Consider the following 15,034-nt stretch of genomic DNA (forward strand, 5'->3'; position numbering starts at 1 on the left):
AGATACTGATGTGGTTTGCGATTTTCCTCTTCAGCTCATTTTACAGTTGAGGAAATTGAGGCAAATGGGGTGAAATGACTTGCCCAGGGTCACACAGCTGGGAAGTGTCTTGAGACTGAATTTGAACTCAGGTCCACCTGACTCCAGGCCCTGCACTTTAGGCACTGTGCCACCTGGCTCTGTAAATAATGATAGAACAAGACCCTCTCTGCCAGGGAAGGGATGTTGTGATGCTGAGGAGATGGTTTGAAACATGCTCTGAAAAGGACATTTAATGTCCTTTGTGCTTATGTCCAAGCATGACTATTTCCAAACTATTTTATTAAAACCTTTGGACTCAACCAACTTATTGTCATTTTCAGCAATATTCTGTCCTTTGAAGTGCAGAGAAAGGGTGGTTTTACACAGCTTACCTAGCAAACACAGAGCACAGCCCGGAGGGGGAAGCCAGGCTAGGTGTGTGGGCCTGGCCTGGCTCTCTGTGCTGGGATCTCTAGGACCCTTCTGCCCGCTGTCTCTGGGAGCTCCAGCAGGTCCTTTGCCTGCTCTGACTTCATCTCTGTAGCATTAGATGGGAAAAAGATTGGCCCAGGCGATTCCTATGGTCCCTTCCATCTCTCAAATTCTATGAATTCAAGTAAAGACTAGAGTTCAGCTAGTTATTTCACTTTAGCAAGATCTGGCCAGCAGTGCCTAGCTGGGATATTATCCCAAATGGGAAGCTGTTTATCTTCATCCAGAATAATTTTAGATTTGAGCAACATTGATTAATAGCCATCTCTAGTTATCCTTTCTATGGAGGTGGGAGAAAGAAAATGTGACACTGGAAACCGTGATGTAATACAGGGCTGAACTGGTCTCTTCCCCCAAACAAGTGCAAGCTCCCTTTATTTGGGCCCTTTTGAAGTCAGACTGATTTGCCAGGCTATTTGTAATATGGTAAGCAGCACATGTGTTGCTTTTAGCAGAAATATTCCTCCCCTTTTTCTTTTGAAGATCTTTGGGATGCCTGGAGAAAAACCTTTTTAAAAAATAAAGAGTACCTGATAGTGTATCTGGTTCCGCATGCCACCATTGCTACTTACGCTGTTATGAATAAGTAGCCTTCTTTTTAGGTGATGCATATTTTTAAATGGGCCTTTTTGCAATTTGCTGCTCTTTAAAAATAATTTTTTTTTCATATCATGACATTTTGTAGTATTTTTGTAAGAGAGTCACATTTTTCTTTCCCCCTTGGTACATTTTTTCCTACTCATTTTCTAGAAAGAAAGTCTTTTTATCGTATTGAATATTTTTCATTACAATTTTTTTGAGTTACATTCATGGTGATAGAATTTAGTTGTAAAAGTAATTGGTTGTTTTCCATTTCTTCCTATGAAGTAAATTGTGAAAAAAATTACACTGGACATTTATTCCCAATGCTTCCTGTACAAGGGTTCCTTGCTCGTTGTGTAAATAGCAAGAGTAACCAAATACAAATGAATTTGATGTAGGGCCCAGCCTGGTGGCGTGGTACGAACACGTTCCAGCATGTGTGCCACAGTGAGAATCAGCTGGGGAGAGTTCTGACCTTGACAATTGGACAATGCCACTTAACTGGGGTTATGGCCGTGGGAAAGATCTTCACTTCTCCAGCTCCCAGTTTCCCACCTCTAAATGGTAATAATATTTGTTCTGCCATCTCTGGGAAATAAGGAGTGTATGATTCTTCTTGCTTTCACAGCCAGACTCTGAAAACAGTCTGTCCACTCTTGTGCCCTCTTGTCTTCTGCTCCCATTTTTCAGCCCTTTGCATTCTAACTTCCAGTCTCAGCATTTAACTGAATCTGCCTTCTCCACAGTTACCAGATGCAGTGGGCTTTCCTCAGTCCTCATCCTTCTTGACTGCCCTGCAGCATATGGTGCTGTTGGCCTACCCTCTTCCCCTGGACATTCTCTCTTCTCTGCATTTTTGTGCTTCTGTTTTTTTCTTGGTTCTCTCCCCACCTGTCAGTCCACTCTTTGTTGGAGCATCATCTATGTCATCCCCCAAATCTCTGTCCTGGCTCCTCTTGTCTCCATTCTCTTTTTGCAACTGCACCAACTCCTTTGAGTTTAATGATGACTCCTACACCTGTGTCTTGGCTCCTCTAAGCTCTAGTCCTTTATCACGAATTTCCAATTGGCCTTTTTGAGCTAGGTGTTCCATAACCATTTCCATCTTAATGTGTCCACAATAGCTCATTCTCTTTCCCCCCCACTTCCTCGGTCTTCTCAGTTTCTGTAGTTGTGTTGAGAGTGCCACCATCTCTCCAGGCAGCCAGGCTCCTGATCCACATAGTCACTTTCCACTCTTCATCCCGCATGAAATGTTGTCAGTTTTACCTTCACAGCATCACTTCATTTTGTCTCCTTACCTGTATACTATTTCAAGCCCTCATTACCTTTCACCAGCAGTATTGTTACAGCCTCTTAATTAATATCTCTCTCTCTCAAATTTAACTGTCCCCAATCTCTTTTCTATAAAGCTGCCACGGTGATTTACCTAAAACACAGTTCTGATGCCATAATTCCTCTATTCACTCCATTGCACGGTTCCCTTCTTACTCTTTAGAGTCAGATATAAACTCTTGTTTGACATGTAAAGCCCATCATAACAGCATGGTTCCCAAACTACTTTTATGCTGTATTATACTTTTAACTCCCCTTTATGCACTCTGTCATTTAGCCATGGAGGTTTTTTCTCACATCTCAGCTCTCTGTAGCCCTCTTCTGGTCAATATTTTTATTAGCCACTTCAGTGAAGACATTGATGAGATGGTCACCAAATTTCTAAGTGATATGAAACTGGTAGAAATAGTTAAACGCTGGATAACAGAGTTGTCGTCTCGTAATATTTCAGCAATCTGGAAGGTAGAGTTTGATAGAGACAAATGTTAAGTCCTGCACCTGGTTCAACAAACCAGTGGCTCCGAGGTGTAAGGTTGGGGGAACGTAGTGAGACAGCAGTTGGAAGTAGAGACATGCCAAGGATTTGAAAGACTATAAGTTCACTATGAGTAAATGGGGTCATGAGGCAGTCAGAAAAGACTCATTCACCCGAAGCTGGGGAGTATTTCCCCTTCACTTTTCCCAGACTGGATACTTCTGGAGAGCAGTGTCCAGTTTTTCGCATCCCATTTCAGAGAGAATATTGACCAGCGGAATTACTTCAAGCAAAAGGCAACCAGGGCGGTTAAGGGGCTGGAAAACCATGCCATGTGAAGGCACTGGATGGGTTGGGTAGAAGAAGAGAATTGGGGGGAGCATGATTGCCGTTTTTCAGGTATTTGAAGAGTCAAGTAGAGAAGGTTTCTATGTTTTATGTGACTTGAGAAGGCCGAGGCAGGACCAGGACAGTGGGCTGAAGTCACAAGGAGCTTCATTACACCTAGCGAAGAGTGGAAGGAATCTCGGGCTGGGGAGCGTCCCAGTCTTGGAGGTCTCTCAGCAGACACTGGCTGGTCATTTTTGGGGAATATTGAGGGATCCTCAGTTCCTCAGATGTAGATCCTTGGTGGGATTTATGTTCAGGTAGGGAAATGGACTAGGTTTACCTCTGAGGCCATTTTAGGCTTTGAGAATCTGTGATTCTGTTCTCTTTTTTTTTTTGGAGGGGAAAGCAGGGCAGTTGGAGTTAAATGACTTGCCCAAGGTCACACGGCTACTTATTTTTGTGTCAAGTGTCTGAGGCTGGATTTGAACTCAGGTCCTCCTGACTCCAGGGCCGGCATTCTATTCACTGTGCCACCTAGCCTCCCTTTCTTCTCATATCTAAGGGCAAAAGCAACAGATGTTGTCCACAGCTCACTCCTTTAGTTTTTTTTTCCTACCTCATTTCTTTCTCTGCATGTTGTCTTCCCTGTTTTATTAGTTTCTTTCTTCTCTTTTTTCCTCCATTCTGTTTTCTCATTATGTCCTCACTCTTTTTCTATGAATAGAAATATTCCAGCAATAATTATCTAAAGCTGTTTTCCTTTATACGGTCGTGGTCACTGTCAGTAAGTATGTATCACACCACGCTAAGTGCTGGGGATACGAACAGAGGCTGAAGCCAGTCTGTGCCCTCATGGGGGAGACAACGCATAAACTGGACAGGGGGCTGGGAGGGAGGGAGGGAAGGGTGCGACACATGCAGGCAGGATGGGAAAGGATCTGAACAGATGGGAGTTAGGGGTGGATTCACCTTATGGAATGGCGAGATTCTGAGATGATGAGGTCCAGGGCAGCAGCCAGGGGGACAGGATGAGATGAATTCCCTGGGTGTCCTCAGCTGGAGGGGTCAGGGAGGACTTTCTAGATGTCTACCTTCTACCTTCTCCAATCAGAGGGAGGGAGGGGGCCCCAGGAACAGAGATGCTGAGAAGTGTGAGTGCCAGAGTTGATGTGATCTTACAAAATGGTGAATTTCTAGAGCTCATGAAATCCAGGAGAGCAGCTAGGGGGAAGTTTAATATTTGACTGACTTCCATCATAAAAGTAGAAGTTCATTGTCACAGAGCAATCACCTAAAAGAAAATGTGGAAAACTTTCCATGAAGAAGAGGTACAATGGCATTTAGCTCCATGGTGTGAGGCGTTGAAGTGGGATCGTGCCTCCTCCCTAAGAAGTGATGTTCTGTGCATATGAATGTTCTCTTCCTAGACCCCAGCAGCATGTATTTCTACTAACTCCGATGTCTCTTAGCTGTCATCATCAACTGACAGAACTTTTTCAAATTTTACTTTATAGATGCACCTTATTTCTTATTTTCTTTTCATTTTTTTTACCATCTTCAAATAATGGGGATTTTGCCCATGCCTGGTAGTTCACAGACTGTACTCTTGGGAAGTTCAGAGTTTTGGCCCCTTTTCCTTTGGTATGGTTATTTATACTTCCATGAAGTAACATTATTGATTACTTATATATATATTCCAAATTTACATAGTAATTTAATACTGGATATTCCAAAGTGAAGTTGCCTCTGTTATGTTGGGAAGAGGTCCTTCACTTTAGTTTCCCTTGTAAAGATTTACTTTAGCCATATTTGGTGAAAATGTGTATTAATGCATCACCAAAGGAGTGGTGATAATTCCTTTTGACATCTCTTTGCTAGTGTCTTTAGCTCTCCAGTCCCTTTTTTCCCTAGGATTACTTAAAGCATCAGCCACAGTGGAACTTTACTAAAATAATCTATAATCTGCTAGAGACTTGATTTTTGATCACCGTTTCCCTACTCCCACCTTGTCCTAGCATCTTTATTGTGTTCAAGTTAGAAAACTGAATTGGTGAAAATTGAAAACTATGATAATTCTTGAGTGTGAGAAGTAACTCATTCAGGCTCAGGAGGGGTGAAGAATAAAAGAAATGAGCACTGGCTCATGGCTCTTGTCTCATGTCTTGTAAAATAGACACACCCTCCAGAAACAAAAGTAAGCCTTAAAAACCTATGCCTGACCCCCACATCCCTTCCCTGTCTTCTTATTGGTTGGGTAATCCAGGGTGTACAGTTTTCTGATACATCTACTATGCAGTTCCCTTTGACGTGTTCCCCTCCTGCTACATGCATTTTGTGATCATTAAAATTCAGTCCTCTCAGAGGAGAAGTTAGTATCCTTAAGCTTATTACGTATGCGCCTTCCAAGCAAGATTTAACTTTTACTCTACTTAGCTGACTTCTAACCTCAAAACAAGATAAAACCAGTTGTATCCTGGCTTTTGCTGGATCTTCTGTGTGAGACATAATGTCAATTTATTTTTCTGCATTTGCTGCAGGTCAAAAGACTTTATGTATGTATGGATCCCTAGATTTCATATGTCATATATTACATAATTTCTGTGGAAACAAAAGTTTTACTCTTCCCCACATTGAATGAAGATTTTTCTTTTATGATCTGCTTTCAGTATCCTAAATAAGTTAAACATGTGAAGGTGCTAACCATATTAAATTTATCCTGGAAATTTTGATTAATTAAAAGATACTTGCCTTGGGCTTCAAAAATAAACCACATCTTTTCCATCTACACTAAACCTCCCAAAGTTTCTCATCAAAAAGTACTTTGAACAGTCAAAGAGAAATGTTGCTAGAAAGCTCATTCATTTTGATAAAGATTAATTTATGTTCCTGGTTCCCTGTACAGAACTTCACTGACATACAGTGAATCAAGAGTACCTGTCATACTTTAAACATGTTGGTAACATTAATTTATTTGGTTTCCAGTTATTTCTAAAAATCTATGGAGATGAACATATTTTTCCTCGATAGATAGAACATTTCAAATTTTAATTTATTGTACTGATTTAGTTTTTTCCTGTTAACTGGTACATTTTTCCCATCCATATGATGAAGGTTGAACTTTTGATCCTGTGATCTCTATGGTTCATTCTAATTCTAAAGATATTGGATTTTGTGCTTCTGTTATTTGTCAGCCTTATCAATGCAACTAGTTTTCTCATTCTACAAAAATATTTTGTATTCAGAAAAACCTTCTTTAGTTCATTGCATACATATTTGCATTATAGGGATAAACGTCACTAAGTTAAAGAAATAAGATATTGCTCATTTTTTTCTTGCTTACAACATTATTTTGAAGCATGTAGTTTTGTTTAGGATTTAGCTAAATTCTAACTAATGTATATAATTTAAATTTCCTGATTGATTTATATAATTTAAACTTGTTATATTGACTTATGATCCTCAGCTTTAAACTGATAGTCAAAGCAAGTTACTTAGCTAAAGTGATCCCTTCCAGTGAGTATGCCTAACTATGATTTACTAGGTGATTTTGGCTTCTTAATTTGATGAATCTGAAACTTCCCCACTGAAATAAAATTACATAACAATCAAAAGCAACTTATTCCATTAGAAAAAATTCAACTCAAAACAGCAATATGTTAAGGAAGCTTGCCTTAGAAGAATTAAGATTCCTGTTATGATGAATGAAAAACCCAAGAGACAGAGTTTCTGAATAATTAATAATCGGTTTTTTAATTAAGTTAGCTAATATTAAGTTGATGGTCAGTGATTTCTCTCAGAAAACCAAAGACCCCCCAGTGGGGATACTAAATGCTTTAAATACCTTTGTAAAAGAAAATACCCTTGACAAGTGGAGATCAGCCTTGACGTTTGGTGGACGTTTAATGAGGAGGTAGGCTAGGAGACTTCAGCTCTCCCTGCTCAGAGCATGCCTTGATCATGAGACTCGGCCACTCCCAGCATGCTGGACTGGCCATCTCCATCCAGACCTCTCCTGGTGGTTTTCTCCTTCGTGGACTGGGTCACCCTCAATTCTGATCGAGTTCCAAGGACAGGGCTCATTTCCTCGAAGAACTCACGAAGACTGGATTCTGTTTGCTCCAAACAGGAAGGAGGTCTCCCAGTTGGGTGTTAGATTTCCTTCAGGACTAGGACTGTCTCAACAACTTCCTTTAGAGACTGACTGATCTAGGGATTGGGCTGTAAGTGGAGAAAAACCTTAGGAGACTTCTGAGATCATCTGATGCAACCCCCTTATTTTATTTTATTTTATTTTGGAGGGGGGAAAGCAGGACAATTGGGGTTAAGTGACGTGTCCAAGGTCACACAGCTAGTAAGTGTGTTGAGTGTCTGAGGCCGGATTTGAACTCAGGTTCTCCTGACTCCAGGGCTGGTGCTCTATTTACTGCACCATCTAGCTGCCCCTAGCCCCCTCATTTTATAGATGAGGAAACTGAGGACTGCAGGACAAATGGAATCCTTTGTCCAGAGTGATGGAGCTAGTAAGAGACACATTCTGGGTTTGAACTCAGGTCATCTGACTCTAAACTCAGCTCATTCCATAATATCATCCTCCCTCAAATACTTGGGGTTAATGGTCAATAATAGAGCCCCAGGTAATGTTCTCACTGGATGCTGCTGTCTCTCTTCTACTAGCTGGTATTCCATATCTTTCTACCTCATCTAAGCTAAACTCCAAAAAATTCCTGGGGGCTAGGGGCTGCAGGCCTAAGGATCTCCTGAGTGCCAGGTCTTGTGCCTGTTTGCTGGTTCTTGTTCTTTTTGAGCTCTCTGCGGCTTGGCCCTTGTCATCCCCCCTTCTCTTGGAAGGTCTCTCCTCTCCTTTGCTGGCTTTTTATGTGTGTCGTGCGTGCTCCAAGACTTTGAGCTGAGCCCTCTTCTTTCTTTTTTTATTTAATCAAATGCTTTATTAACTTCTAGTTTATATCATTCATTTCCGCAAGATTTTGAATTACAAATTTTCTCCCGCTTTCTCCCCCTACCCACGACTCCAGAATATTCCCTCTTCCAATCTTCTCTCTCCCATATCTTCTCCCACACCCCCTCCGACTTGCCACTAGGGCATGGTGGATCTCTATGCCCTAGTGCCTGTAGATCTTATTTCCCAGTTACATGTAAAATAATATTAATTATATATATATGTATATTTTAAACATTTGGTTTTAAAGCTTTGCATTCCAGATTCATTCCCTTCCTCCCTTGTCACCCACCCTTACTGGGAAGATAAGCAGCTCAATGTAGGTTGTACATGTGGAGCTATGCAAAACATTACCATAATAGATATATTGTAAAAGACTGACTATATTTCCCTTCCTCCTAACCCACCTCCCACTTGATCTGTTCTCTACTCTGATCCTGTCCCTTTTCAAAAGTGGGTGCTTCCAACTTCCCTCCCCCCCAGCCTGCCCCCTCCCTTCCATCATCCCCCTTCTCATCCCCTTCCCCCCTACCCTCCTGGAGGGTGATACCCTATTTAGTGTGTATGTCATTCCCTCCCTAAGCCAAATTCATTGAGAATAAGGTTGACCCATTCCCTTTTGCCTTCCTATTCTTCCCCTGCATTGTAACCATTTTCCTTTGCCTCTTCTATATGAGATAATTTACCCCATTCTGTTTCTCCCCATCTCCTCATTATATTCCTCTCACCTCTTAATTTCACGCTTCAAGTATCATCCCTTCCTATTCAATTGGTCCTGTGCCCTCTGTCTATGTATACTTGTACACATATATACACACATTCACATATATATTCATACACCCATATACCCTCCTATATAGACATATATATGTATGTGCATATATATATATATACAAACACATTTCTATTCCCTTCAACTATTCTCATACTGAGAAAAGTTTCATTAAGTTACAATGATCGTTTTTCCATGAAGGATTATAAATAGTTCAACTTTTCCCCTTTTTATTTACCTTCTCATGCTTCTCTTGCTTCTTGTATTTGAATGTCAGATTTTCTATTAAACTCTGATTTTTGTATCAAGAATGCTTGAAAGTCCTCTATTCCATTGAATGACCATATTTTCCCTCGGAACATGATATTCAGTTTTGCTGGGTAGGTGACTGGTGGTTTTAATCCCAGCTCCTTTGACCTCTGGAATATCATATTCCAAGCCCTTCAGTCCCTCAGTGTAGAAGCTGCCAGATCCTGGGTTATCCTGATTGTGTTTCCATAATCAACTTGTTTCTTCCTGGCTGCTTGTAATATTTTCTCCTTGATCTAGGAATTCCAGAACCTGGCTATAATATTTCTAGGAGTTTTCTTTTTGGGATCTTTTTCAGGAGGTGATTAGTGGACTCTTTCGACCTCTATTTTGCCCTCTGGTTCTAAAACATCAGGGCAGGTGTCCTTGAGAATTTCTTGAAGGATGATTTCTAGGTTCTTTTTTTGATCATGGCTTTCAGGTAGTCCAATAATTTTAAAATATCTCTCCTGGATCTAGTTTCCAGGTCAGTGATTTTCGCTATGAGATATTTCGCACTGCCTTCTATTTTTTCATTTGTTTGGATCTGTTTAATTGTATCTTGATTTCTCATAAAGTCATTAGCTTCCATTTGCTCCAATCTAATTCTGAAGGAATGATTATCTTCAGTGAGCTTTTGAGATTCTTTTTTCCATCTGACAAATTCGGCTTTTTAAGGCATTTTTCTCCTCATTGGCTTTTTGAGCCTCTTTTGCCTTTTGAGTCAGTCTGTTTTTTAAGGTGTTATTCTCTTTAGTCAGGTTGTTGACTCTCATTTCATAATTGTCTTGCATCATCCTCATTTCTCTTCCCAGTTTTTCCTCCACTTCTCTTATCTGCTTCTTAAGGTCTTCTATGGCCTGTAACCAGCTTGTATTTTCCTTTGAAGCTTTTGGTGCAGGAGTTCTGACTTCACTGTCTTCCTCCTGTTCCATGGTTTGTTCCTTTTTGTCACCAAAATAGGAGTGTAAAGTTGGATTGCTCTGTTTGCTTTGTTTCCTCTGCCTGCTCATGTTGCCACTCAATTACTAGACTTTTGGGCGTTTTGCCACAGTAGGACTCTGCCACCAGACAGGGGAGCTTCGTCCCAAATGCTGGGGTTTTCTCAGCTGCCAAAAGTATTAATTGGGTGCCCTCTCTGAAGCCTCCACATGCTCTGGCAAGCTGGTCACACACCCCAGGACCTACACCCTAGACCGCAATCCAGATCCAAGCAGGTTAAAGCAAGAGCGATGACCCCTCAGACTGGTTGTTTGGTCCCCCTACAATCTGCAGGCCAGGAGCGGAAGCTGCTATGTGGCGGCATCTTCTCTGCCTGGGGGCAAAGGCCACTGGCACTCCCAAATTACTGGATCCCAAAGTCCTCACTGCACTGACCTCTCAACTTTGTCCTTAGCATCTATGGGTTGAAAATTCTAGAAACCACCACAGCTACTGGTGATCTGAAGTCCCTCCAGCCCGGGGCTCCTCAAGCCCACCCTGAGGCTAAAACCTCCAGCTCCAGGGGTGCTGGGCTGGGCTCCCAGAGTGCTGCTCTGGCCACTTCCTGCTGGCCTGCCGGGCTGTCCTCAGTAGGAGGTTAGCTTCTCTGTGTCATTTTGTGGGTTCTGTAGCTCCAAAGTTTGTTCAGAGTCACCTTTTATATGAATTGGAGAAAGTGGGAGCTGGAGACCCACGGAAGTCCTGTTTCTACTCTGCCATCTTGACTCCACCCCCCTGATCCCTCTTATTTAAATTTCACTGTCTTCACTTGGTGATCTCACCAGCTCCCATGGATTCAATTATTATCTATATATTGAGGATTCTGGCCTTCATAGCCAGCCCGAATCTCTCCCTCGAGCTCATTCACTTCCCTTTGAACATCCTGCACTGAATGTCCCAAGGATGTCTCGGGCTTCATGGGCCCGAGACTGACCTAAGTGTCTTCCCTTCACCCCCATCCTTTTTTATTCTAAACTCTTTTGTTTTACTCAGAAACACACCCTTGTTCGCAGGCTCCCAGGCGTGCTGCTTCCAGGTCATCTTTGACTGCTCACCCCCCATGTCCATTCATTTCTTAAGTCTTGTTGCTCTCTCTGTACCATCTCTCACGCATCTCCTGTGCTCGCTCAGTCTCTCATCACTTTGTACCCGGAGTCCTGCCATGACCTTCTAACTGCCTGTCTCAAATATCTCCTCATGCTCAATATTGTCTACCCAGCTACCAGCGTGATTTTCCTAATGGGTCCGTCTGACTACATTCTCCCTATATGCCCTATGATAACAGCAACAACATTTACATAATGCTTACTGTGTGCAAGGCGCCGTGCTAAGTGCTTTGCAGTTCTCATCTCAGTTAATCCTCCCAGCAACCCTTCTAGGAAGATGGTATTATGATCCCTGTTTTACAGATGATGAGACCGAGGCAGACATGGTCACACAGCTAGTTAGTATGTGTCTCTGAGGCTGGATTTGAACTTGGGTGTTTCTGATTCCAGGCCTGGCATTCTATCCACTGCACCACATAGCTACAATGTCACTTCCTTGGCTCCCTGCTACCCTATAAAGAATTTATGGTATTTTAAAACTCTGCACAATGTGGCTTTTTCTACCATTTCAGTATTCTTGCAGATCAGTCCTCTCCATACTTTTATGGTCCAGTCCTACTGGCCTTCTTGCTGTTCCTTATACACGCACACATACAACCACAACCCAATCCTTCATCTTTTTTTTTTGTTTGTTTTGCCTTTTGGAGGGCAATTGGGGTTAAGTAACTTGCCCAAGGTTACACGGCTAGTTTTTTGGTTTTTTTGGTGGGTGTTAAGTGTCTGAGGCCAGAACCGAACTCAGGTCCTCCTGATTCCGGGCCGATGCTTTACTCACTGTGCCACCATAGCTGCCCCAACCCTTCATCTTTTATCTCAGTGCCTTTATTGTGACTCCCTATTCCTAGAATCTTCTCCTTCCTGAACTTTGCCTCTTACAGTCTCAGGTTTCCGTCAAGACGTTCACCCTCTGCCTTCCATCCACTTTAGATGTGTCTTAGGTGTGTCTGTTTCCAGTTCATGTTTTTTTCTCCATTAAAATACAAATTCCTTAAAAACAGGGACTGTTTTCCTTTTTTTAATGGTTGTTGTTTTCTGTGTCTGTAGCCCTTAACACAAAGGTGGCCATGCTGAATTTGTTTGGGACCCTGGGATTTAGAGGGTTCTGTTTCATCCAGTTACATAACTTGCAGCCTCACTCAGACCACATCTTTTCAGCTTTTTCGCTCATGCTGTGATCCTTTTACTTTTGACCTGAATATTGCCTCTGGCTTTCAATTCCTTCATCTGGCAGCTAGTATTTCTCCTAACTAACCTTTGTGCCCTTCTTAAGAAGGGTCAGGTGACTTTTTCTGCCTCTTTTCTTGCTTTCAAGCTCAAGAAATCTTGTCAGGTTTCCAGGCTTTGCCCTAGCCCTTGACAAGGGGGTGTGTTTCTCTGATGATAACAAAGGCAGAGTAAGAGGTTAACCTAGACTCAGGTCCCCCCTACTACATCAGATCAGCAGAAGATTAACTGAACAGTGCAGTGCTGTAAACATAGCAGACACAAGAAGAAAACTGTAACACGTCTTCACAAGCTGGTTTTTACAGGACAAGTAACAGAAGTGTGCGCTCACCTCAGTGGCTAGCTGCTTCTTGCTTTCCCCATTCCCATACCTGCCTATATTTAGCCTGGTGTCCTCAGCCTTCTGTGGCTGCTGCCCTGGAAGACATCAGCTTTGGGAGTAACTCCTTGGCAGTGATTAGGATGGTTCCTTTCATCCCTCTTGGTAGACTGAGGGGCATTCCCGTATTTGGGATTTCCCAAAGGGAGGTGGCTGGGGAGGAAGTACAGAGCTGTCTAATACATTACAGGAGGAAATGGGCAGTTGCTAGAAACAATGAAATAAAGACGGGAAATAGGTCCTCCTGAAGAGGCTTCTCAGTGTTTCCCCTTGGCAGTTTTTTCCTCCAAACCCCTGCCCCCTTAGGGTTTAGAGCCTGTGAATGTGATCATTGCTAGGGGTTAAGACTGAGGAAAGATGCTGGCTGGAGTAGAGACTGGACTCCCAAGTGCAGGCTTGACAGAGCACCACTGAGTACAATCCAGAATGGAGGAGATAACCACAAAACCACAGAGGCCCCTCAGGCCCTGAGTGGGCCCTGCTCTCCCTTCTGGGGCCACAATCCATGAATCTAATCAGTCGTCTTTGACTGCTTGTAGGAAAGTACAGAAGAAATCCTGAGGGATGCACCCCTGCCTGGCAGGCCTCACGAGATGTGCAAGTCAGGTTTTTGTTTGTTTTTTTCTTGGCTTGATTTGTGGGCTTTGGGAAATAGATTAAGGAGAGAGTCAGTTGGAGTCAGATCCTGCCAGCTGAGGAGGAATGCTTTGTTGGTGTTACTGAGCAGAACTACTAAAGTGTGACAGGGACCTTAGAAGGGAAGAGTTTTGACAAGTAGCTAGCATTTGTAGTTCTGGAGGGCAGAGTTTGGCCAGTGAGGAAAGGGCAGAAATCAATGTCCTAAAGCACACCCAGCCCTGTCCATGGGCTTTTCACCGGCTGCTGCCTTCCTCGTGGTCGCATCCTCATTCTCTTGCCGGAAGGTGGAGAGCTTGGCTAACCTCAGGCATCTGTGTTCGTTTTGGTCTACAGTGCTGCAGATCAAGAGTTACGTTCTTAGTTGTGGCTCAGGGCCAGTTCTATTTTCTCCAAGTCGCTGTGGGTTCTTTGTAGAGTTAAAGAGCTTAAACAATTGCATATTCTAGGGGCGGCCAGGTGTCTCAGCGAGTAAGAGCACCGGCTCCAGTGTCGGGATGACCTGGATCAAATCCGGGCTCAGATACTCAGCACCACATCCAGAAATAAATAACTGGCCGTGTAACCTTGAGCAAGTTACTTAACCCCAAGTGCTTTAAAAAAAAAAAATTGCATATTCTTAGCAAAATTCATAAAAGCGCTGGAACCCCCAGTGACCTTTGGTTCCCCAGACAGATGTAAGGATTCCCCAGACATTTAAACTATGTGTGTCCAAATGCCACTCCTGTCCTCTGTCCGCTCTCTGGACCCCACTGACAGATGCAACGTTAATGCCGAGATAGAGGCTGTTTGTTTCCTTTCTGCTTATAACCAGTGGTCGTAGAGAAAATGGGTAGAAAACTAGGAAAACCCAGGTTCTGGTACCACCCTGATCAAGTCACTCTCGGTATCCCAGGCAGCCCCAAGCCTGTCACTTGCAGAGAAGGTGCTCACTGCATCGAAGGGGGTCCTTTTCCATAAACAGGCTTAGTTAAAAACATTAGAGGGCAGTATTTCCAGTCTTCTCAAAGTACTTGTGGACAGTTTCTGTGTCTTCTGGGCCTTTAGACTCCCTCCTTTCTCACTGAGTCATCTCTTCCACCATCCTTTTTGCTGCCTGCCCTCTCTCATGTCCACCTCTGCACTGAAATCACCTCAGATCCTAGGGTATGTTCAGCTACTTTTTGGAAGTTTCTTAGTCTCTTAAAAAACATTTCAAATTCTTTTTTCTCTACCATGGATCCTTGGGATGGTGTTTTTTGGAAGGACTTGTTTTGAACACTGACTGTGCTGTGGAATGCTGTTAGTTGCCTTTGTACACACTATATAATAATCAGCTCTTCCAGCTCCCATATTTCCCTCTCCAAGGAGGGTCTGGGAGCCATCCTTCAGCTGAATTCCAACTTTTGTTTCCTAGTTTTATTGATGGAGAATATTGAGATCACCATGATTCATGTCCCCCAGTCGTCTCTGTCGG

The 15,034-nt window shown here is 42.9% G+C and overlaps 1 protein-coding gene across 1 annotated transcript in view; it reads left to right on the forward strand.

The window, feature by feature from the left end:
• The window catches only part of LOC138165241 (leucine-rich repeat-containing protein 40-like), a 51,804-nt gene that overhangs the window by 21,391 nt on the left and 15,379 nt on the right, over window positions 1-15,034 (forward strand). The gene's annotated exons all lie outside the window — the stretch shown is intronic.

Source organism: Petaurus breviceps, unplaced genomic scaffold (assembly GCF_028583685.1).
Source record: "Petaurus breviceps papuanus isolate PSGF00001 unplaced genomic scaffold, PetGlider_PUasm1.0 208, whole genome shotgun sequence".
Lineage (NCBI taxonomy): Eukaryota > Metazoa > Chordata > Mammalia > Diprotodontia > Petauridae > Petaurus > Petaurus breviceps.